Below are 24,850 nucleotides of genomic sequence, written 5' to 3' on the forward strand. Positions count from 1 at the left end.
TACTACAGTTTATTCAGCCATTCCCCAATTGTTGGGGATCTTCTCATTTTTTAATTTTTTACTACCATCACAAAAAGAACATTTTTGTACATGTTGGATCTTTCCCCCTTCTTTATGATTTATTTCCTTGAGATACAAACTCAGTAATGGCTCTGCTAGGTCAAAGGATATGCACAGTTTGATACCCTTTGACATAATTCTAAATTGCTTCCATATGATTGGGTCATTTCTACCATAATATTTTGAGAATTATCATTTTGGATCTGTTTAAGGAGGTGATTTATGGCTTCTGTCCATTTTTATTTTATCCCCAATTCTAGAATATCAGGAATGTTTCCCCTGATAATTTCTTGAAAGATGATATTTACTCATTTTATTCTCTCAGCAGCCATACAATGCAGGTCTTATTGTCCTCTCCATTATTTAGTTATGAGTCAGACAGAAATTATGTAACTTCCTTGTGGTTACACAACAAATATCTGGGACTAGATTTGTTCTCAGGTCATCATGAATCCAAGCTGGTGTTCTATCTACTGCAACCACCTAGTTTTGTTATTTCATCTAACTTCTCATACTTTCCTATTCCAATCAAATTGGCCACCTGGCTTCCTTAGACTGCATGCCATTTCCAAATCTCTGCATCTTTTGCATCATCACAGGTCCTTTTTGTTTGAAATATTCCCCATAATTCTTATGTTATAACTAAAATGCCTTCAATGTATAACTCAGACACCACCTTCTCCATAAGGTCTTTTTTCTGATTCTCTCTCCCCTTCAAAAATTATTTGTCATTAACATTAATTTTTAAATTCTGAGTTCCAAATTCCTTTTCTCTCTCAGCCCTGCCCCATCCCATGATGTATGCAATATGAACTTATTTATGTATGTGAAATCATGTAAAACATTTCCATACTAGTCATGTTACAAAAAAAGAAGAAAGTGAAAAATACTATTTTTTATTCTGCACTCAGAATTCATCTGATTTCTTCTCCCTGGGGATGTGTTTCTCTCCTTCCTGCTCCTTCTCCCTTTCTCTCTCTGTTTCTCTCTTTGTCTCTGTGTGGGTGCGTGTCTCTATCTCTCTCTGTCTTTGAGATCACTTCCAGTTTTGACAGTCTGGGTTTAAATTGAGGGATGGATGTGCACCCTCCTAATTTTCACAGTAAACCATCCTAAGTTTTGTAAGTGGTCTTGGGAGCTTCTTGAACATTGTCTAGGGTGCTCATATGGTGTCATCAAGGGGAAATGAGACTGGAGAGCAGTGGCTTCTAAAGGAGGTGTCCTATGCCTTGTTCTAGATACTGACTCTTTGTTATCTTTAGGTTACAGGCGTGCCAGGCCATGTAACATAACGAGAGGCACCAGATGTGTTCCTTGTGATCCTGGGACTTACACCACACATAAGCATGTCCTGAAGAAGTGTCTCCCATGTAAAGTCTGTGACTCTGGTAAGAAATTCTTCAGGGGCCTTAGGGTCAACTAGGACCCTGGATTTAATTCAGAGTTTGTCCTATGGTGAGTACTGTAGCTTTCCTGGGAAAGGGAGAGCTGGGTTCTGAGGAAGTTAAAAGAATTGGATTTACCAGACAAGATGGGATAGGAGCGATATTTATGACAAAGTCCTGTAGACCAGGAAAAGAGGCAGTGAGAATGCTTTGCTAGCAATTGGGAGAGCTGGGTTCCAGGCTTGTCTTTTTATGGCTTTGGACAAGTCATGTCCACTCTTTGGAAATCAATTTGCACATCTATAACATGAGGGGCTTAAACTACTTCCTAAGATCCTAGAGCATAGTGTGTATATGTGTGTGTGTGTGTTTAATAAAGCTTTTTATTTTCAAAACATAAGATGGATAATTTTTCAACATTGACTCTTGCATAGCCTCGTGTTTCTGATTTTCCCTCCTTCTCTCCACCCCTTCCCCTAGATGGCAAACATTTCAATATATGTTATACATGTTCAAATATATGTTAAATCCAATACATCTAAGCATATTTATACACTTCTCTTGCTGCATAAGAACAATCAGATCAAAAAAGAAAGAAAATGAGTAGCAAAACAAAATGCAAGTGAACAACAACAAAAAGAGTGAGAATGCTATGTTGGGAACCACCTTCAGTTCCCACAGTCCTCTCTTTGGGGGCAGATGGCTCTCCTCATCACAAGATCATTGGAACTGGCATCAGTCATCTCATTGTTGGAAAGCGTCACATTCATCAAAACTGATCATATAATATTGATGTTGTCCTGTACAATAATCTCCTGGTTCTTAGAGCATGGCATTTCACACTTAGGAAACACAAGGTAGTTTATTCACACTCTCTCACACAATCCTAGAACATCCAAATTGGAAGGAACTTCAGAATAGAGTGCTTAAAATATCTAGGATTCTAAGACACTTATCAGCAGAGCTGGTCCTCAGAAAGTTGTGAAAGAGGCTGAGATAAGCTCTAGGACTTTCCCAGCTCCTTAAATATGTTGTCTACACTTTCCTAACCCCTAGGCATAGGAGTAGGAGGATTATCTCAAGACCTGTTTCCTAAGGGCCCCAAGCCTCTCCCTGTAACTCCCAGCTGGGCTCATCTTCCTAGCAGTGTTCTAGCATTTCAAATTACTTATCCATCTTTCTACTCTCTTTTGATCATTCCCTTGTTGTCTTCCAGGGAGATATTATGTCAAGGAATTAATTCATGTTAGACTGTGAATCACTGCTAATATTTCCCTGTCTTAGGGCTTTGAATGGATTTTTAAAGATGGATTTTCACCCATAGTAATAGGAAGATGCTTTTCAAGAACAAAGGGCATCTCCTCTCCTTGGTCCTAGCCTATTTTATCCCTGGATGCCAGGTGAGTCCGTGCTACAGCAGATTGGAGAAGGGCAAATGTATCCTTAAAGGGGGAGGAGGGTAGGGTAGAAAGAGGGCAGGGGAATGCTAAGAGCTTTCTGCTCTCTCACCCACGTTAGCTCTGAGTATTCTGAAATTTGGGCTTCTCTATTTGAACAGACTGTTTTGCATAAGAGGGAAATCATCTTAAACATGTCAAAACTCTCAACAATATAAAGTACTGGGGACTCTCCCATTTCTCTTTGCTCCCCCATTTCTCCTTTTTGGCTTTTCCCCTGCCCCAGGATTGTTCACCTGTTTCCCTCAGAGTATCTCCTCTACTTCGTCCATATGGAAGGGATTAATAGGTAACAGACCCAGAGTTGAAAAAGAGCAGAGAAGTCATGTCATCTAGGATCCTCATTTTACTGAAGAAACTGATCCCAGGGAAGTTGGGACTTGACCAGACCAAAGTCACAACTAAAGAGCAGAGCCAGGATTTGACCTCAGGTCCTATGATGGCAGGTTAACTCATTGCTCAGAGCTTTTCACCTTTCCCTCCTCCTTTCTCAGGCACATCCCTTTTTACAGTTTGAAAAGATTTTCACCCTCAATATTGCCACCAGGTGATACATAGAGAAGAGTCCTAGATTAGAAGTTAGAGATGCTGGCATTTATTATCTGTATGATGTTGGGCAAACCATCCAATAAACATCCAATAGGTACACACTATGTGTTAAGCCTTGTGCTAAGTGCTGGGGATACCAAGAAAGACTCTGAGATCTAATGGGGTACACAGCATGACAGTACTCTGTACAAACATGGTATAGGCAGGATGATGAATTAGAAATTATCTTAGAAGGAAGGCACTGGCATTGAGGGAAATCAGGGAAAAGTAATTTATCTCTCTGGGCTTCCATTTGCTCATCTTTAAAATGAGAGGGTTCAATGTAATGACAAGTCAGATTCCATCAGGCTCTAAATGCCTTCTCTCTGTATTTGGCTGGGAAGTTTGGGCTCTAGTAGCTGCTGGTACAGTGCATAGAGTGCTGGATCTGGAGTCAGCAAGACTTGAGTTTCATATGTGACTTCAGACACTTCTAATTTCGCAACACTTGCCCTTAGTCTGCTTCAACTGTTAAATGGGAGGCCAGGAGCAGCATCTGCCTCTCAGGGTTGTTATATAACACAATGCCTGATACATTGAAGGATAAGCACTAAATGAATGCTTCCTACCTTCCTCTTTCCCTTTACTTCTTGATACCTCTCAATGACTCAATGTGAACTTGAGAAAGTCCTTTTCCCAACTGGACCTCAATGGCTGCATCTGAATACTGGACATTTTCCTGGAGGGTCTGTTAGATTTGCCTGAGAGTATGATGAACCCCAGTGATTTAGTATAGTTGAGCATCATACTCAGAGACATGTGAATCTGTAGAAATTGAGCCAGCCTTCTGCTCACAGAAGGGTAAATGACTGCTCCCAAATGTTTTCAGCCTGTGTCACCCTGAACCTAACCACAGCAGTTCCTTCCTTCTTCAGTTCTCTCATGGACTTACAAGGACCTACAAGGATTGTGGATTTCACCTTTTCATATTCCTTTTTCTCCTCTGACACAGCAGACCCTGTTCACATCACACCTAGAGTGTTGCAATACATGCTGTGAGTGTTGCAATAAATGGCCAGTCTCCAGTCTCCCCCCACTCTAATCTATCCTCCATTCAGCTGCCAAAATGATTTTCCTAAAGCACAGACAAAAATGTCACCATCTAACTCAATAAACTTCAGTGGCTCCCTCTCATCTCTAGGAGCAAAACTGAAATTTTTAAAGTGCTTCATAACCTAGCCCCTTACTACCTTTACAATCCTATTGCACTTTATGCCCTCCCCTATTTCACACACACTCTGTGATCCAGGAACAATGGGTTCTATAGTTTTCCCAGCTGGGAATTTTCCCTCGTGGCTGTATGCTCACCTCTACCTTCTGTCTTTCTTATCTTCGTTAAAATTCTAGCTAAAAGCCGAGCTTTGCCAGAGATCAATCTCCTTCCTTCTGAAGTTTAGGGCCTTTCCTCTCTTGATCATCTCCAATTTATCCTGTATGGATCTTATTGCTACATACTGGTTTGTATGCATTGGACTGTGATCTCCTTGAGAGCTGAGATTATCTTTTACCTTTCTTTTTAGTGTGTGCCTGGAACATAGTAGGTCCTGAATAAGTGGTGGTTGACTGACCTAATGTCTCCTTCTTCCTTTTGTTCTTTCTTTCAGAACTCAGTTTGGTGATCAGAAGGGAATGTTCCTCTACCTCCAACACTGTGTGTGGCTGTTTTCCGGGTTATTTTTGCACTGATATGAAAGATTATGACTGTAAGCTGTGTGTGCCTCATCGAGTTTGCAGCCCTGGCCAATATGTGAAAGCTAAAGGTGAGTCTGCTCTTTCACCATCCACCCAGGGACCCAGGATTATTTGGCAGCCTGAGAAATTCCCAGCCTTCCCTCAGTTCTGGCTGCCTTCCTGGGACCAGTAGTACAATGGGATGATGCTTGGATTTTGTGTGAGAGGATTAGGGCTCAAAGCTAAGCTTTGCACCTACTGTTCATGTGATGCTGAGTTTCCTTTACCTCTCTGGTCCTCAGTTTTCTTATCTATAGGAAAAGGGATAATGGAGGGGATAGAAGATCTGTGAGGTCTCTGAAGTTTGACCAGGGAGTTAAACAAAGCATATTCATTCATTGATCATATCCAAAGATATGTCTCCTTCAGCATCTGTGTCCATCACTTCTTTGTTATGAGATGAGTAGCATGTGTCAGTATGAGTTCTTTGGAATTGTAGCTGGTTATTCCATTAATTTCAGTTTTTAAGTCTCTCTAAGTTGGTTATCTGTTCAAGGTTGTTGCTACTGTGTAAGTTGTTCCCCTGGTTCTATTCACTTTTCTCTGAATCAGTTCACACAAGTTTTCCCATGTTTTCCCGAATTCATCCACTTTATCATTTTTTATGTTGCGTTGGTATTCCTTTAAGTTCATGTATCACAATTTATTCAACCATTCCCTGACTGGTGGAAATACCTTCAGTTTCCAATACCCTACAGAGCAAAAATGTAGGCTATAAAAATTGTGTATATATTGGCCTTTTTACTCTTTCTCTGAACTCTTTGGGAATATAGGATCAGAAGTACTATGAGTGAGTCAAAAGGGTTGCACAGTGTAGTAACTTTGGGGATGGAGTTCCAAATTATTTTTTTAAATATCCAGACCAAGTCACAGCTCCACCAACAGTACATCAATATATCTTTTTCCCCCTCCATCATTTGCTCGTTTCCTTTTTTGTCTTCCATGTCAATCTGATAGGTATAAGATGAAACTTCAGAATTACTTTAATTTGTATTTCTCTAATTATTAAAAATTTAGAGCATTGTTGATAACTTAGATTTCTTCCTTATAACTTAGAGATGACAGGAACTTTACATTTTGGAGCCCAACATGGGGCCCCCAGTCAGGGGTGGGGGTGAAGCCACCAAGTTGGTTTTGGTCTGATAAATGCACGCATCCCCGGGGCCCCCACCCATAGGGGGAAGGGGGCCCGGGTCAGCGCTCCTTGGCATGTATTAGCTCTAGAATGACCACAGTTATCCAAGTAGAAGGGAGCGAACAACCAAAGGAACCATAACTGATTTAATGAGCCATTGGCAGTTTCACTGTACTGGCCATGTGTACTTGATTATGTTATTTGTTACATCAGTTCTAGCATGTGTTATGTTACTATGTATTTATGTAATTTATGTAATTATGTGTAATACCTCCCATGTTGATGGATTTATGTTTCAAAGTCATGACCACCCTATGTTCTAAATCAAAAGAAAGGGGGAGATGTTAGGATTACAAGGTGATAACTCAGGTTGTCTAAACAATTCTCTAGCTCAGAGTTCACACCTTTAAAAGGAGTTTACACATTTAGTCTTCTGAAAGGAGTTGACGCCTTTAAAGGAGTTTCACCTTTAGACTTCTGAAAAGGAGTTTACACATTTGAAACGAGTTTGCACTTTTGGACTTGGGGGGGGGGGGGAGTTACATGTTTAAAGGAGTTTGCACCTTTAAGAGGAGCAAGTTCATTGGTTGAGGTATTTCCCGAAGGCCCCTGATTTCTCATTAGCCCAATCTCTGCTAGGATAAAAGAGGAGGGCAGTCAGGCAAAGAGGAAGTCAAGATGGGATAGAGTGTGGATGGCAGTCTGGAAGGAAGAGTTGGGGAAGAACAAGAGCTGGAGGAGATTCAGACCCAGGATTCAGGAAGAAGAGGATTCAAGATTCTACCTTTGCTTTGGCTGGAAGCTCCAGAAGCCTCCCAAGAAACCTGCTCACAGAGAAAAGGATTTAAGGAAAGAAACCTCCTCCCAGAGAAGGATTATAACTTAGAGACAACAGGAACTTTACAGAAAACTGCTCTCATTTGGAAAATGGCTCTTATTCTTATACATTTGAATGTATACTATACATAATGCAGATTATATATATTATGTATATGCATATACATTTGTATATACATGTACATATAATGTGTGATGTAGATCTATATATAAATTAAAAATGAGATTTTTATCAGAAAAATTTGCTGCAAAAATTTTCCATGCTCCCTTCCCCAGTTAGCTGTTTCCCCTCTAATTTTATTTTTTTAATCAAAATTTTATTGAAAGACCATTTTCATACAATATCTTTCATAGTCCTTTTAAAAAATATAGTTGATATGCCATTCTTCAATTGATAAATGGTCAAAGGGTATGGACAGACAATTTTCAGATGAAGAAATTAAAACCATTTCTAATCACATGAAAATGGTGTTCTAAATCACTATTGATCAGAGAAATTCAAATAGAAACAATTCTCAGATACCACTACACACCTCTCAGATTGGCTAAGATGACAAGAAAAGATAATGCAGAATGATGGAAGGGATGTGGGAAAACTGGGACACATACATTATTGGTGAAGTTGTGAGCTGATCCAACCATTCTGGAGGGCAATTTGGAACTGCACTCAAAAAATTATCAAATTGTGCGTATCCTTTGATCCAGCAGTGCTACTACTGGGCTCCCAAAGAGATCTTAAAGGAGGTAAAGGGACCCAAATGTGCAAAAATGTTTGTGGCAGCCCTTTTCTTAATGGCAAGAAAGTGGAAACTGAGTGGATGCCCATCAAGTGAAGAATGGCTGAAGTTACAGTATATGAATGTTATGGAATATTATTGTTCTATAAGGAATGATCAGCAGGATGATTTTAGAGAGACCTGGGTAGATTTACATGAACTGATGCTGAATGAAGTGGGCAGAACCAGGAGATTTTTGTATATGGTAACAGCAAGATTATACAATGATCCATTCTGACTGATGTGGCTCTTTCCACCAATGAGATAAATCAGGCCAGTTCCAATGATCTTGTGATGAAGAGAGCCATCTACACCCAGAGAGAAGACTGTGAGAACTGAATGGGGATCACAACATAACATTCTCACATTTTTTTTGTTATTGTTTGCTTGCATTTTGTTTTCTTACTCATTTTCTTTCCTTTTTGATCTGATTTTTCTTGTGCAGCAAGAGAATTATATAAATGTTTACATATATTGAATTAACATATTTTAATATGTATGAGATATATTGGATTGCTTGCCATCTAGGGGAGGGGGTGAGGGGAAGGAGGAGAAAATTTGAAACACGAGGCTTTGCCAAGGGTAAGTGTTGTCAAATTATTGTGCATATGCTTTGAAAATAAAAAGCTTTAATAAAAATAAATAAAAAAGAAAAAATGTTGTGCCTTACATATTACTGACTTCCAATAGAAAAGGTGAAATATACCTTTATAAATTTATTATTGCACTTGAGCATATCAATTTCTCACTTCAGCACTTGAAAAAACAAATTAAAACATAGTCTTTAAAACTTGACATTTCCATATGCAATATGGATTAGTACTTAAAGACGTGGTTGGATGCCTCAAACTTCACGAAAAACTCAAACCCTAATAACAGGAAGCAGGAATGTTATATATTCTGCAAGTCAATTTGGTATCTTCTGCTAGGAATGGTTTTGACAACTTTTTATTCACAGTACTTCAAATACAAAATATCCTATTCTGTAATTTGTTCATAAACTCCATACATTCTCTCTCTCTCTCTCTGTGTCTCACATACACACACACACACTCACACACACACACACACACACACACACACACACACACACACACCATGTAGCAACCAAGTTACTATTTATTGCAATTGAAGGAAATGCAGACATGATTTATGAAAACTTAAAACCCACTACCTGTAAGCTAACAGTTTCCAACCTGCCTGAAAAACATGCTACATACAAATAAATTTCAGTAAGAACTGAAATCCATAGGCAAGTTTTCCTTTCATCTTCCCCTCTAATTTTAGCTTCATTGGTTCTGTTTGTGCAAAATCTTTTAAATTTTATACAATAAACACTAAGTATTTTATCTTCTTTGATCATCCCTCTTTGTTGTTTGACCATAAACTCATGGCCTATCCACAGATCTGATTGGCATTTTCCTCACTGCTCCACTTATTGGTTTATGATACACTCCTGGGTTCCTGAAGGTGATCCACAAAGAGTTCAATTTCCAACCAAATATACTTAGTTGGAGGTTTCTAAAATAGGATTAAGGTTCTGGCTTTCTGGAGATCAGCCTAGTTAAGTACAGAGGAACTCAGTCCTTTAGAGGCTTCAAAGGATGGATTTTTCAGTTACAACTCTAAAAGGCCATCTACTTAAATTGAAGGGAATGACAATCTGCATTTTTGCATAGAGGAAAAAAGCTACCCAAATTGAAGATCTTTCAAATATTGATGGAGTAACCTATATAGCTAAGTAAGCCACTTACTTGACCTTTTGGGTCTCAGTTTTCTCTCCTGTCAAATGAGATAGTTGAACTCCATAATCTCTAAGGTCCCTTCTTCCTCTAAAGTCAGGGTCCTTTAAATAGGCAAAGTTATTTGTATGCTTACAGATAGTTAAATAACAATAAGTAAACAAGCATTGACTATGTTTCAGATTTACACATGTTATCTGGAATGTAGATGCTATCACTATCCCCCTTTTACAGTAGCAAAAACAGGTAAGCAGAGGTCAAGTGACTTGCCTAGGATTGAGCTAAAATCTTCTTGACTCCAAGTCCAGTTCTCTATCCACTGAGACACTTCAATACTCTATTTCATCCTAAAATCACCAGCTTCTTTAAAGAAGTGGGGGGTTATGGGTATGGAACACAACAAATAATGTTACACTTTTTTGGTTTGCTGTTAGTTTGTGGAACTTTTTTTTGTTTGTTTTGTTTTAAAGATTATATATTATAAGAGATGACTCACTGTGTAAGATAAGGTCATCAGAGTCATAGTGGAATCAATCAGAACTCTTCTGCCAAGAGCTGATTGTTAAATTTTCAATGTGAACATAATGAAACAGGATAAATCAGAGCTTAATTTATAATTTTGTTAGTTGCTTAGTTTTGAGAAAGTGACGGGGAAATTTTTAATAATGTCGGTTAAACATAAAAGATATTAAAATGTGGCATTTTTTTTTTGCCCTAAAGAGTTGGTTGTTAAACCAAAGAAATGATAGGTAATATAGATGATACAAAAACAAAATATAGTTTTAAAAAATAATAAATTTCTTCCACAGTTTGGAGGGAGTGTTTCATAGACTTATTAATACTCTTTGTTCGAGGAAAAGGACTGACTAATCCAGGGACACTGTTCTAACAAACATGTTTTGTTCCTATTACTATGCTGAGCATCACAGATCCTGTTAGGATTCTAACAAGGTGCTAAGTAAGTGGAATTGAGGATATAATGGTTAAATCTAGTTTAGCATTGATTCAATTCTACAATAAATAATGGTTTCCTAGTGATATAATGATTGGTGTATACTCAGTGTGATATATAAGGAGGAACTATCAGGGCCATAAAGGACAAACACACTAAAAGCTTTCTGAGGCTGAGAGAGATTCATTCCATCTTCCACCTTCGTGCTGGCTGAAGGCTGAAGCACAAACCTTTATCTACTGCTTTATAATATAGTTCTAGATCAGGTACAACTAGGCCACTTTCATTTGATTTTTTTTTTCATTACTTCCCTTGAAATTCTCGACCTTTTGTTCTTCCATATGAATTTTGTTATTATTTTTTCTAGGTCATTAAAATAGTTTCTTGGCAGTCTGATTGGTATAGCACTAAATAAATAGATTAGTTTAGGGAATATTGTGATCTTGATTATATTTGCTCGGCCTATCCAAGAGCACTTAATATCTTTCCAATTATTTAAATCTGACTTTATTTTTGTGGCAAGTGTTTTGTAATTTTGCTCATATAATTCCTGACTTTCCTTTGGTAGATATATTCCCAAATATTTTATACTATCAACAGTTGTTTTGAATGATATTTCTCTCTTTATCTCTTGCTGTTGGATTGTGTTGGTAATGTATAAAAATGCTGAGAATTTATGTGGATTTATTTTGTATCCTGAAACTTTGCTAAAGTTCTGAATTATTTCTAATAGCTTTTTAGTAGAGTCTTTGGGGTTCTCTAAGTATACCATCATGCCATCTGCAAAGAGTAATAGTTTGATTTCCTCATTACCTACTCTAATTCCTTGAATCTCTTTCTCAGCTCTTATTGCTGAGGCTAGCATTTCAAGTACAATATTGAATAGTAATGGTAATATTAAGCAACCTTGTTTCACTCCTGATCTTACTGGGAAAGGTTCCAGTTTATCACCATTACATATGATGTTTACTGAAGGTTTTAAATATATGCTCCTTATTATTTTAAGGAATAGTCCATTTATTCCTATACTCTTAAGTGTTTTTAGTAGGAATGAATGTTGGATTTTATCAAATGCTTTTTCTGCATCTATTGAGATGATCATATGGTTTTTGTTAATTTGATTATTGATATAGTTGATTATGCTAATAGTGTTCCTAATATTGAACCAGCCCTGCATTTCTGGTATAAATCCCACTTGGTCATAGTGTATTATCCTGGGGATGATTTTCTGAAGTCTTTTTGCTAATATCTTTTTTTTTTAATTTTTTTATTATTTTTTTATTATATATTTTTATAATATTATCCCTTGTATTCATTTTTCTAAATTATCCCCCCCTCCCTCTACTCCTTCCCCCCTATGACAGGCAATCCCATACATTTTACATGTGTTACAATATAACCTAGATACAATACATGTGTGTAAATACCATTTTCTTGTTGCACAATAAGCATTAGATTCCGAAGGTACATGTAACCTGGGCAGACAGATATTAGTGCTAACATTTTACATTCACTTCCCAGTGTTTCTTCTGTGGGTGTAGCTACCTCTGTCCATCATTGATCAACTGGAAGTGAGTTGGCTCTTCTTTATGTTGAAGATTTCCACTTCCATCAGAATACATCCTCATACAGAATTGTTGTTGAAGTATACAGTGATCTTCTGGTTCTGCTCATTTCACTCAGCATCAGTTGATGTAAGTCTCTCCAAGCCTCTCTGTATTCCTCCTGCTGGTCATTTCTTACAGAGCAATAATATTCCATAACCTTCATATACCATAATTTACCCAACCATTCTCCAATTGATGGACATCCATTCATCTTCCAGTTTCTAGCTACAACAAAAAGAGCTGCCACAAACATTTTGGCACATATAGGTCTCTTTCCGCTCTTTAGTATTTCTTTGGGATATAAGCCCAGTAGTACTACTGCTGGGTCAAAGGGTATGCACAGTTTGATAACTTTTGGGGCATAGTTCCAAATTGCTCTCCAGAATGGCTGGATTCTTTCACAACTCCACCAGCAATGTATTAGTGTCCCAGTTTTCCCACATCCCCTCCAACATTCATCATTATTTGTTCCTGTCATCTTAGCCAATCTGATAGGTGTGTAGAGGTATCTCAGAGTTGTCTTAATTTGCATTTCTCTGATCAGTAGTGATTTGGAGCACTCTTTCATATGAGTGGATATAGTTTGAATTTCATCATCTGAGAATTGTCTGTTCATATCCTTTGACCATTTATCAATTGGAGAATGGTTCGGTTTCTTATAAATTAGGGTTAGTTCTCCATATGTTTTGGAAATGAGACCTTTATCAGAACTTTTAAATGTAAAAATATTTTCCCAATTTTTTACTTCCCTTCTAATCTTGTTTGCATTAGTATTGTTTGTACAGAAACTTTTTAGTTTGATGTAATGTAATGATGTAAAAATAGAAGTATTTTGTGATCAATAATGATCTCTAGTTCTCCTCTGGTCATAAATTCCTTCCTCCTCCACAAGTCTGAGAGGTAGACTATCCTCTGTTCCTCTAATCTATTTATTATCTCCCTCTTTATGCCTAAATCATGGACCCATTTTGATCTTATCTTGGTATATGGTGTTAAGTGCGGATCCATATCTAATTCTGCCATATTAATTTCCAGTTTTCCCAACAGTTTTTTCCAAATAATGAATTTTTATCCCTAATGTTGGTATCTTTGGGTTTGTCAAAGATTAGATTGCTATAGATGTACCCTTTTTTGTCCTTTGTATCTAATCTGTTCCACTGATCTACCGGTCTATTTCTTAGCCAATACCAAATGGTTTTGGTAACTGCTGCTATATAATATAGTTTTAGATCAGGTACACTTAGACCACCTTCCTCTAAGTTTTTTTTCATTAGTTCCCTTGCAATTCTCGATCTTTTATTCTTCCATATGAATTTTGTTGTTATTTTTTCTATTATAGTTTTTCTATTATAGTTTTACTGTCTATTTCTTCTTGCAATTCTCTTAACTTTTCCTTTAGAAAATTAGATGCTATACCACTTGGTGCATATATGTTTAGTATTGATATGGCTTCATTATTTATGCTACCTTTCAGCAGGATATAGTTTTCTCTGTGTAGAATGAGTCAATGATTCTTTTTGGCTTCTTACTTATACTTAAAAATTCTTTTGGGGTCTGTCCCTGGGGTAGGAAATTATTTATTTATTTCTTTACCAGATTCCTCCCAGACCGGATGGATGCAGCGGCTCCTGCGCCTGAGCTAAGAGAGAGCTCTGGGAGAGAGTTCCCCACCCCCTCCCTGGAAGTGCCTCAGAGGTGACTAGCACTGCTGTGCTTTGAGGGCGCTGTGTTCTAGTGGCTTCCCTGAGGTTTGAGACTGAACAGTAAAGGCGACACAAAGCCCAGCCTATGTGTCCCGGTGGGGCGTGGATGTCAGTAGCAGGTGACGTGAAAAGCCCCTGCACTCAAACTTGAAGTGTCTGCCAGAAACCGCAGTCCCTAGTTCAAAGGTTCCGCTTCTCTGGGACTTCTGGGGCTGATTTCCACAGCCTTCAGTTGAGCCAGGCAGTGTGTGTTGCCTTGGGACGTATCCACCCACTTCTCAATCTCTTAACTAGTTTCAGGTGGGAGCTAGGGGCCACACCCCCAGTGCCGAGATCTGCTGAGTCACCCCCAGGATCTGGGAAAATCTAATCTATCTTTGAATTTTTAAAGTGGTTTAGATTTCTCTTCTGAGCTGCTGTTTTATAAGCAGAGAAGAGCTAACAGCCTGTGCCAGATTCCTTTATCTCAGTGGCTTCTCTGATCCCAGAGCCCTTCCCAGCGCGATCAGCGCAGTATGCTAGCACCCAGCCATCTGTGCTGGCCTCTCTTCTTCCTCCCCTGGGAACTGACCTTTTCTGTTGAAACTCCAGATTCTCTTCAGCTGGTCAGTCGTGCTTCCAGTCCTTGTGGTATCTATCAGTCCAGCGCTATTTTTGAGGCTGATTTATCTAATTGGTTGTGAGGGAGTAAGGACGTTCACAGAGTCGTGTGTATCTTCTCCACCATCTTGGCTCCGCCCCCTTTTTCTAATATCTTATTTAAGATTTTAGCATCAATGTTCATTAAGGAAATTGGTCTATAGTTTTCTTTCTCAGTTTTCAATCTACCTGGTTTAGGTATCAGTAGCATGTCTGTGTTTTAAAAGGAATTTGGTAGGACTCCTTCAATCCCTATTTTTTTCAAATAGTTTATATAGCATTGGAGTTAATTGTTCGTTAAATGTTTGGTAGAATTCACATGTAAATCCATCTGGTCCTGGGGATTTTTTCTTAGGGAATTGGTTAACAGTTTGTTCTATTTCTTTTTCTGAAATGGGACTATTTAGACTATTTGCTTTTTCCTCTGTTAATCTGGGCAAGCTATATTTTTGAAGGTATTCTTCTATTTCTTTTAAGTTATAGAATTTATTGGCATAAATTTGAGCAAAGTAGCTCCTAATTATTGTTCTAATTTCCTCTTCATTAGGGTGAGTTCTCCCTTTTCATTTTTAAGACTAACAATTTGCTTTTCCTCTTTCTTTTTTTAATCATATTTACTAAGGGTTTGTCTGTTTTGTTGGTTTTTTCATAGAACCAATTCTTAGTTTTATTAATTAATTCAATAGTTTTTTTTTACGTTCAATTTTATTAATCTCACCTTTTGTTTTTAGAATTTCAAGTTTCTTGTTTGTCTGGGGTTTTTTAATTTATTCCTTTTCTAGCAATTTTAGTTGTAAGACCAATTCATTGACCCTCTCTTTCTCTATTTTATGCAAGTAGGCCTCTAGAGATATAAAACTTCCCCCTATTACTACTTTGGCTGTATCCCACACATTTTGGTATGATGTCTCATTATTGCCAGTTTCTTGGGTGAAGTTATTAATTATGTCTATGATTTGTTGTTTTACCCAATCATTCTTTAATATAAGATTATTTAGTTTCCAATTATTTTTTTTGGTCTATTTTCCCCTGGCTTTTTATTGAATGTTATTTTAATTGAATTGTGGTCTAAAAAGGATGCCTTTACTATTTCTGCCTTACTGCATTTGATTTTGAGGTTTTTATGTCCTAGTATATGATCAATTTTTATATAGGTTCCATGAACTGCTGAGAAGAAAGTGTACTCCTTTCTGTCTCCATTTAGTTTTCACCAAAGATCTATCATACCAAACTTTTCTAGTATTCTATTTACCTCTTTGACTTCTTTCTTATTTATTTTGTGGTTTGATTTATCTAATTCTGAGAGTGCAAGGTTGAGATCCCCCACTATTATAGTTTTGCTGTCTATTTCTTTTTGCAGCTCTCTTAATTTCTCTTTTAAGAATTTAGATGCTGTACCACTTGGTGCGTATATGTTTAATATTGATACTGCTTCATTATCTATGCTACCCTTACAAAACATATTTTTAAAAAAAATTTTCCACAGGTCAGAGAATACTCTTTATTCTGACACAGAGGTTCCAAGGAAAGGATGGACTAATTCAGGGACCCTGTTCTAACAGATATGTTTACTATGCTAAGCATCACATATCCCATACCTCCTTCTCTTTCAGGAACAGAGAGAAACAACACCATCTGTGAAAAGTGCCAGGCAGGGACATTTTCCATGAATGGGACCCTGGATCAATGTTTGCCATGGACCAAGTAGGTATAGCATGTTCTCTGGGACTTGATGGTCTTGTTCATTTATAACAATTTGAACAAAAATTGTGAACTTAATGAATTCCAAATAAAGTAAAAGTTTCTAAGTACAGAATAGAACAGAAAATAAAAATCAAAAATGTCAATAGAGCTGTGCAGATAATTAACAACTGGATCTCTAAGAAATAAATATACATTGGACACACTTTAATTTTATTCTGCATCATCAGCATTTTTTAAGTCTAATAATTGAACAAAAAAAAAAAGAAATCAAGCCCTAATTTGTAGTATTTGCCCATTTCTGAGGCATGTGTACTTACACAAGAAATTTAACACTTGCCTTATGGGTCATGCTGATTCCAGCACTCCTCCAAATTTATAGGACACTATGAACCTCTCTTCTATACACCTTGCATGTACTTGTAGGGTTAAAAGAAATTCAACATGTAGTTTTGTGGGGAATGCAGAGTTAAGGTGAAGAACTTAACAAGAATATGTAAATTCTTTTTCTGTATTTTATTTTCATTATTTCTGTGTTTCCCCTATTGTAATGTTCTGTTGTCTCTCAATTATAATCCTTCTCTGGGAGGAGGTTTCTTTTTTGTAAATCCTTTTCTTTAGGAGCCAGTTTCTTGGGAGGTTTCTGGAGCCTCCAGCCAGAGTGAAGGTAAACATGGGAATGAATCAGACTCTGCCTCCAAGATTTCCCAGAAATCAATCCTAGGTGTGAATGTCCATGAGCAGGCTTTTCCTTTAGTTCTTGTGAATCTGCTCTTGTCCAAGTGCCCCTAGTCAGCACTATAGTAGAATCTCTAATCCTCTTCTTCCTGAATCCTGGATCTGAATCTCCTCCAGCTTCCCTGAAGTCCTCCTGGGAAGTCTTGTCCTTAACCCAATCCAGACTGCTCTCCAGTTGCTTCCTTTTATCCTCCCAGGGAATGGGCTTGTGGGTATTCTCAGGGGCTTGTGGGAACTCCTACAACCAATGAACTAGCTCCTTTTAAAGGTGTAAACTCCTTTAAAGGTGTAAACTCCTTTTCCAGTAAAATCTAAAGGTGTAGATTCCTTTTAAATGTGTGAACTAAAGGTGTGAACCCTGAGCTATAGAATTGTTTAAGTACAGACTTAGCACCTAGTAAGAACCTAACACCTATGACCTGTATAATATGTGTGGGCCCATATTTACTTGAGCCTTGGCCAGCTATAAACATATGTACTTAACCTGAGCTGATGACATTTATCAGTATTTGACATTTATCCATATTTAGTCTATTATCTAGACCACTATTTGCTTGATTAAGCCTGAAGGCCTGATTTTGTGTTTCCTAGAATTCAGGAGATTTTTTTCCCCCCTGAGGCTGGGGTTAAGTGACTTGCCCAGAGTCACACAGCTAAGAAGTGTTAAGTGTCTGAGACCAGATTTGAACTCCAGTCCTCCTGAATTCAGGGCTGGTGCTCTATCCACTGAGCCACCTAGCTGCCCCAGGAGATTTCTAGGAAACAAAACCTTCCTTTCCAATCTCTTCAAATAGCAGCAATCAAATAGATGCCTTCCCCTTCCCTTCTTAATGCTCTCTTCCTTGTGATGTAATCTCTTGTATAAAAGCTGTGTATCTTTACTACTTCTTTAGCCCTCCTACCATGAGCTTTCTCTTTCTTTTCTCATGATGGGACAGTTCATCCTCCAGAGGTTTTCAATAAACAACTTTTCTGCTTTTTACTGAATGATTTCTGAGTAGTCATTTTGGATAAGGGTCTTCTACATCCCTCACAGTTTTCAATGCTGTTCTGTTTGTCTGTACTTCCTTCTTTCTTCCTTCTCTTGGACAGCCTCCATTGTCAAGTCTTTCCCCCTTAAACTGAATTATAATCTGCTTCTCCTACATTCTTTCCATCGTTCCAGGTTCTCCCCTCTGGGGCCCAGATGAGTGAGTTTGCTTCTCCCCCACTTCCCATTTCTTTCAGTACTTGATACACCCTTTTGGCCCCTCCAGGGCCTCTTTCAGCAGCTCCTCCCATGCGTGGTTTGGTGCCCTGGCTGCCCCAGGACCATGGAGAGGGCTCTTAGAGAGTCTGGGTTCCAATAGCATGGATGCTCCCACCTATTGTGGGACAGTGAGATGTTATTTTAAAAGTGCTGGTCCATGGGAGATGCTACATAAGCACTAGCTGTTGTTATCAGTAGTTTGAACTTTCTATGGCTGTTTTTCCTTATCTATAAGTGAGGGACCCCAGCACAGGACCCCTGACATCACTTCCATCTCAGAATCTATGAGCCTGCAGTGCCCTCTTGTGGAAGCTCTTCAGCTAACCAAGGAACTTGAACTCTTCCTTTGTAAGCTGACCAGTACATGTACATGGGACAGTATCAGAGGATTTCTTTTATTCTAAAGCCACAATGTAGTCTAAAGCTGAACTGCCATGGCTGATTTTCCAATTATATTGCCGACTCACAAGGGATGCTCAGGGTGCTCCTGCTCCAAGCCCTTTGTAGATGGATTGTTACCTAGTCCCATTTAGTCCTTCCCAGGACAGTGGTCTGGGAAAGTGGAAAGGGCCCTGACTCTGGAGCCCAAAGAGCTGGATTCGGATCCTGCCTCTGACATTTGTTTCCTTTGTGACCAGGGATAAATCCCTTTGATTCTTTGGACATCAGTTTCCTCATCTTTATAATTAGAGGATTGAAGTTGGTGGCTTCTGGTCCCTTTCAATAATAACAATAATAATGATAATGATGAATGGGTAACCTCATGGCACAGTGGATAGAATGTCATGTATGGAGTCCTCGGTTTAAATCTGGCCTCTGACACTTGCTAGCTGTGTGATCCCGGCAAATTGCTTCATCCTGCTTGCCTCAGTTTCCTCATCTATAAAACTAGAGGGAGAAGGAAATGGCAAACCCCTCCAGCTTTTCTGCCAAGAAATCCCTAACCAGCATCTCAGATAGTTGGACAGGACGGAAATGGCTAAACAACAATTATTATTATTATTATTTATTAATAATTAAATAAAATATAATTATTGCTGAAAGCAACATCGGGGGAAGAGGTAGCAGATTAGAATAATAATTCTACTCCCTTAAGTGTTATGAGTTTAGGGGATATGATTGGTTCAAACTAACTTCTGAACACTTTGCCATTTTTCAAGGAGAAGGAAAACCTTAATAGTAATGATAGTGTAGTAGTTTTAGAGATCCCAAGTGGAGAGAAATAAATTGAAAAAAGTCAGGGGGAGGGGAGATAGGCAAAGAGAAAAAGACAGATAGACAGAGACAGAGAAAGAGACAGAGACAGAGGTTAAGAAACCTTTCCCTATGGCTAATGTACCCCTACAGTGTGGGCTGCTCTGTGATTCAAAGAAAGAAAGATGAGACATCTCCAGTCTTTTCTCCCATCTGCCCTCTTCCAAGGAAGATTTTAATATCTGTCACAGCAGAAGCAGGATTTCAGGGCCTGAGACCTCTTTGTTCTTCTCAGAGAAATGGGGTTCTAGACTAGAATTATAACTAGAATTTATTCTTTTACATATTTTTAGTCTGAAAGATGTGACCAGGTTCAATCTAATTTATGATTACTTTGTCATTTTATTTTGGAAGAGGAAAGGAAACCCAAAGTTTTCTATTCAAAGCTGCCCACCTATTACCATCTATCTTTTGTCACAATAAACATACATTATAAAAAGCAAAGAAACTCACTTATCTAAAGTGTGGCCAAAGAGAGATTAGAAAAGAAATACATTCAAGGATATATACCAGATAATACAAAGGAAAGAGATTTCCCACGAGCAGTGAGATAACTCAACCAAGAGAAAGTTCTAGCTCTCCTGAAAGAGAAAGTGTAGCAAACTGCGGAGGAGATCCCATGGAGGCTTCTGGTCCCTTCCATGTCTTTCCAGAGATTTTTCCTTCTAGAATTTGAAGTGGGATTGGTCCCTTCCATCCTCCCTCTGGAAGCTGGAAGCCAGAAGCAATATGATGCTTGAAGAGTCCTAAAAAGGCTGCAGTTTCCCCCCAACTTTGCCCAGCTGATGTCCACAGGGAATTGACCAATAAGGAGAGTGTTTCATACCAATGATCATTGGGACAGGAGCTACAATAACAATAAGACTAGCCATTATGTAGCACTTTCTAGGAAAGTGAGTGCTATTAACCTCATTCTATGAAAAAACTGAGGCAATCAGAGGTTAAGTGCTCAAGGTTCTGCATTTGGAAATGTCTGAACTAAGATTTGAACTCACATCTGCACTTGTAGATCCAACGTTCTGTCCACTGGTGTCCCCAGATCTAGAAATCATAGGTCCTATGATCTTGAATCAAGTTTTTAGCCCAACTGGAAAGCATTGTTTCTACAATCCTAGTGATTTCGATCTTTCTGTTAGGTTAGACAGTGGGACATACAGGGCTTGCTGTGGGGTCAAGAAGCCCAGAGTTTGGTATCTTAAACATTGTAAGCTTTGTCTCAGAAGCACGTCACAACCTCTCAGTGCTCTAGCCAACAAGGTCTCAATTCCTGACAATTCCTGCATCACCGGAAAGTATTTCTATAGCAGGGAATCCCCTATACTGGTAAAATTGCAGCTCTTCCCCAAAAAACAAATGAAAAAAAAAAAAAAAACCAATACAGTCTTATGGTTCTAATTTGTCTAAATCTTTTTCGATCCTGACTCTGGACAAACTGTCTTTCTAGCCATTTTAGTGTGGATGTCCTCCCTCTGAGGATTTTTGTGTATATAACACATTTGGGAAGGGGGGCCCTCATTTGTCTTCATCTACTCTCCCTCTGTTTGGGGTACTCTGCCTCTCTCTCTGGAAGCTGCCTGTGAGTGGGGGAGGAGCTGGATCATTCAGTCATGGTGGGCTGATGGGAATGAATTCATGTTCAGTGACACATGTCCTCATTTGTCTTCCTAGTTGTACTGCCCAGGGTCTGTATGAAGAAAGGCCAGGCACTGCCACCACTGATGCACGGTGCTCACAGGACAGTCACCATCAAAACATATACTTTTTCAGCAATCCTGGCATCAGCATCAGCATCTTCTTCTTCATCATCATCATCATAATTATCTCCATTTTGAGGTGTAGAAAGAAAAATACCCAAGACAGAGGTAAACAGAAACACAAAGAGGGTGAGCAGTGGGGACTTTGCCCCAGGGCAGTGAATTTAAAGGCTCTGACCAGAATAGGATTCCTTTACCATTGTAGCAACCACAGATCTCATACCTAAAACATACATTCATTGAGTGCATCTAGGGAAATGGCAGATGAAATACAGAGGAGCACTTCTCCTGTCCCCATTCTTCCATTTTACTCCCTGACACTTCCCCACTTAACTGAAGGTGGATTTAATTTAGGTTCAGTTTGGGGTTCTTGCCCCAGACACAGAAATTCCTAGTTATATTTCTACTATTAATCACTAACCTGTCAAATTCACAGAAAGCCAATCTAAATGAGATTTCTTATCATCACAAGTTTGTGAAGTCAACTAGGAAAACATTCCTTTCTCCAAAGGGAAGTAATCATTATTAGAAGAGGTAGATAGATAAGTAGATAAATAGATGGATGGAGGATAGAAGATAGATAAAAGAGAGAGATGGAGACAGAAGAGGGATGAAGAGATTTTTTTTTAGCAAAAGCATTTTTTATTAAAGCTTTTTATTTTCAAAACATATACATAGATAATTTTCTACATTCACCCTTGCAAAATCTTGTCTTTCAAAAATTTTCCCTCCCTTCCCCACTATGGCAAATAATCCAATATATGTTAAACATGTGTAATTCTTCTATACATATTTTCACAATTATGCTGCACAAGAAAAATCAAATCAAAAAGGAAAAAATGAGAAAGAAAAAATGCAAGCAAACAACAACAAAATTTTAAATACTGTATTGTGAAATGAAAAAATTTGGCTGACCAAGCAGCTAAAATCTCAGCTTCATGTCAAAGGTCCAAAGAACCTCACATAGTATAATGAGGAAGTAAAGAGGCTTTGATGTCTGAGGCACCAGGATGTGATCTCTACAGCTAGTAGGGATGCCTCATGAATGAAAGCTCTGGTCACATAGAGGAAGTATCATCAAGGGGAGATGTCTCCTTCTCTTATTGGCTGTGTATGTGACTTCATAGACCCAATATAAGTAGTAGGGACAAGGAAGTAGGGGGGAGTTCAGTAAGAGTTAGTGAGAGTGTAGGAGGAGTGCAAGATGTGATCATGTACAATAAAAACCTGAGTTTGCAAGCCACTGTTTCTGGGTGCTCTGTTGGACATGAAAACCACTCTTGAAAGGGCAGTGGCCAGAGATTTCTGAAGACCTGGAACTAGGTAAACAGTAAAGAACTACTGCCTTGAGGGGGGAGGGCAGATAGAGCACTAGCCCTGAATTCAGGAGGACCCGAGTTCAAATCTGGTCTCAGACACTTAACACTTCCTAGCTGTGTGACCCTGGGCAAGTCACTTAACCCCAGCCTCAGGGGAAAAAAAAAAAAAAAAAAAAAAAACTACTGCTGGAAGAGGCAGTGATCAGGGATTTCTGAAGGCCTGGGATTAGGCAAGACTGACAATCAGTAACCTTTGAGGGGAGGTTACAAAGTCCATACTTTCTGAGGGTGCAGCTTTTTTAGCCTAAGTCCCTGTGAAACTTTCACTTTGCCCCATAGGTAGCGTCCTAGTTTTTCCTAAAAGCTGACTGATAGTGCTTTCCAAGAAATTATCCCTTCCTATGATGTAACACTTTCATTCAGTCATTTGGAAATCTGACAAGCTGGTGGAGCTAATCCAAAAATTCTGATGGTGGAGTTTTTGCAAGAGTGCCTGCCTCCTACACAACAACTCCTAAATCTCTGAAGCCAGCACTAGGGCAGTTTCCTTTCCCAGATGCACCCTCTGAAATCTCACAGATCAACTTAATTCAATTGCCACCTGCCCATGATTCCATACATGCTTTAGTTATGATCTATATGGTTTCCCAGTAACTGCAAGTGTTCCCCTGTCTCACTGCCATAGCCTCTAAAGTAGTAAAAATCCTATTAGAAAAAAATCATTCCATTGTTGGGAGATACATGATGAGAGAGGTACCCACATCAAAGGGGTTTCATTAGTTAAGCTGCTTTCATCTTGGCCAGTTACTCAGAACTTCCATTATGCTTATCATTCCCCAATCATCTCCCTTGCTTTGAGACAAGGAAGGTATCCTCAGGCCAAAATTCTTCCTTTAACCCTGCTTAACCTTACATCCAGGTCATTTGGTTCTTAATAAGCTCAATTCTTATGAGATAGTAACAGAATACCTATATAACTTTATTCCATAGGTAGGAAGCATAGAAGCTAAAGACTTCAAATTACAATACTGCATTTGTTAGTTGAGAAAATTTCAGAAACTTACCAATTTGTCTCACAATTTTGTTCTTTAGAAGTCCAAATTGAGGATCAGCCCCCAAACCAAGCCAGTAACAGCCTACTGAAAACACTGCCTGGAGATAGAGTAAAAAGAGGTCCCTTTGAAGTCACCACTCCTACTGCAGCCAGGAGTGGAGTCCTGGACTCACATATCATATATCAGAAGGACAGTATCACCCTCATGAATAATGAAAACTACAGGTAACCTTATCTTAAATATCAAAGAAAGTCTGAAAATCATAACATCAGATAAACTGTTCCTAAAATGTCTAGGTTGAGAAGCTGACTACAGCAGATGCTAACCAACCCAAGAAAAGACTAGAGCTGAACAGAAAATTTGACCTCCAAGTATAGAACTCAAGAGAAGCACAAAAAGATTAAAAAGAAAAAAAAACAACTATATTTCTGTTATGGGTATACATATAAAATCCATGTTTCATCTGATTTTACTGTTATAATATAAAAAATAAAGTACAGGTGGAAAGGGAATTATAACAGAAAAAAGGGGGAAAGTGGAGGTAAAAAGAGGGAAATTACATCTCAGGAAGAGGCAAGGAAAACCTATTATAATTGAGGGAAAGAAGGGAGAGTGGCAAATATTGTGTGAATCTTTCATCAGATTTGGCTCAAAGAAGGAATATCAGATATATTTGGTTTCACTAAGAAACATCTCTCACTTTATAGAGAAGTGGGAAGGGAAAGGGGAAAAGTAAAGAGGTAGGTTAAATAGAAAGGAAAACAGAAATAGGGGAAAGATATAAGAAAGGGGGTGGGTCTCTAAAGGGGGAGAATTGCTTAAGGCAGGTAGTGGTCATAAATAAAATACAGGGGAGGAGGGAAAGGGGAAAAGGAAAGAGAAACGTATAATGTGGGGTTAATAGGATGGCAGGAAATACAGAATTAGTAGTTTTAACTGTAAATGTGAATGGGGTGAAATCTCCCATAAAACATAAGCAGATAGCGCACTGGATTAAAAGCCAGAATCCTAGAATATGCTGTTTACAAGAAACACATTTAAAGCAGACTGATACATACAGAGTAAAGGTAAAAGGCTAGAGCAAACTCTATTATGCTTCAGGTGAAGTTAAAAAAAAAAAAAAAAAAAAAAAAAAAAAAAAAAAAAAAAAAGGAGTAGCCATTCTAAT

General features: G+C 38.4%; 1 long non-coding RNA gene across 1 annotated transcript; it reads left to right on the forward strand.

Moving 5' to 3' along the window:
• The first annotated feature begins 1,335 nt into the window (after positions 1 to 1,335).
• LOC141560003 (uncharacterized) lies at positions 1,336 to 21,541 on the forward strand. The gene is made up of 4 exons (XR_012487608.1): positions 1,336 to 1,448; positions 5,095 to 5,250; positions 16,226 to 16,316; positions 21,223 to 21,541. It is a non-coding gene; the product is annotated as an uncharacterized LOC141560003 (long non-coding RNA).
• The last annotated feature ends 3,309 nt before the right edge of the window (positions 21,542 to 24,850 follow it).

Source organism: Sminthopsis crassicaudata, chromosome 3 (assembly GCF_048593235.1).
Source record: "Sminthopsis crassicaudata isolate SCR6 chromosome 3, ASM4859323v1, whole genome shotgun sequence".
Classification (NCBI taxonomy): domain Eukaryota; kingdom Metazoa; phylum Chordata; class Mammalia; order Dasyuromorphia; family Dasyuridae; genus Sminthopsis; species Sminthopsis crassicaudata.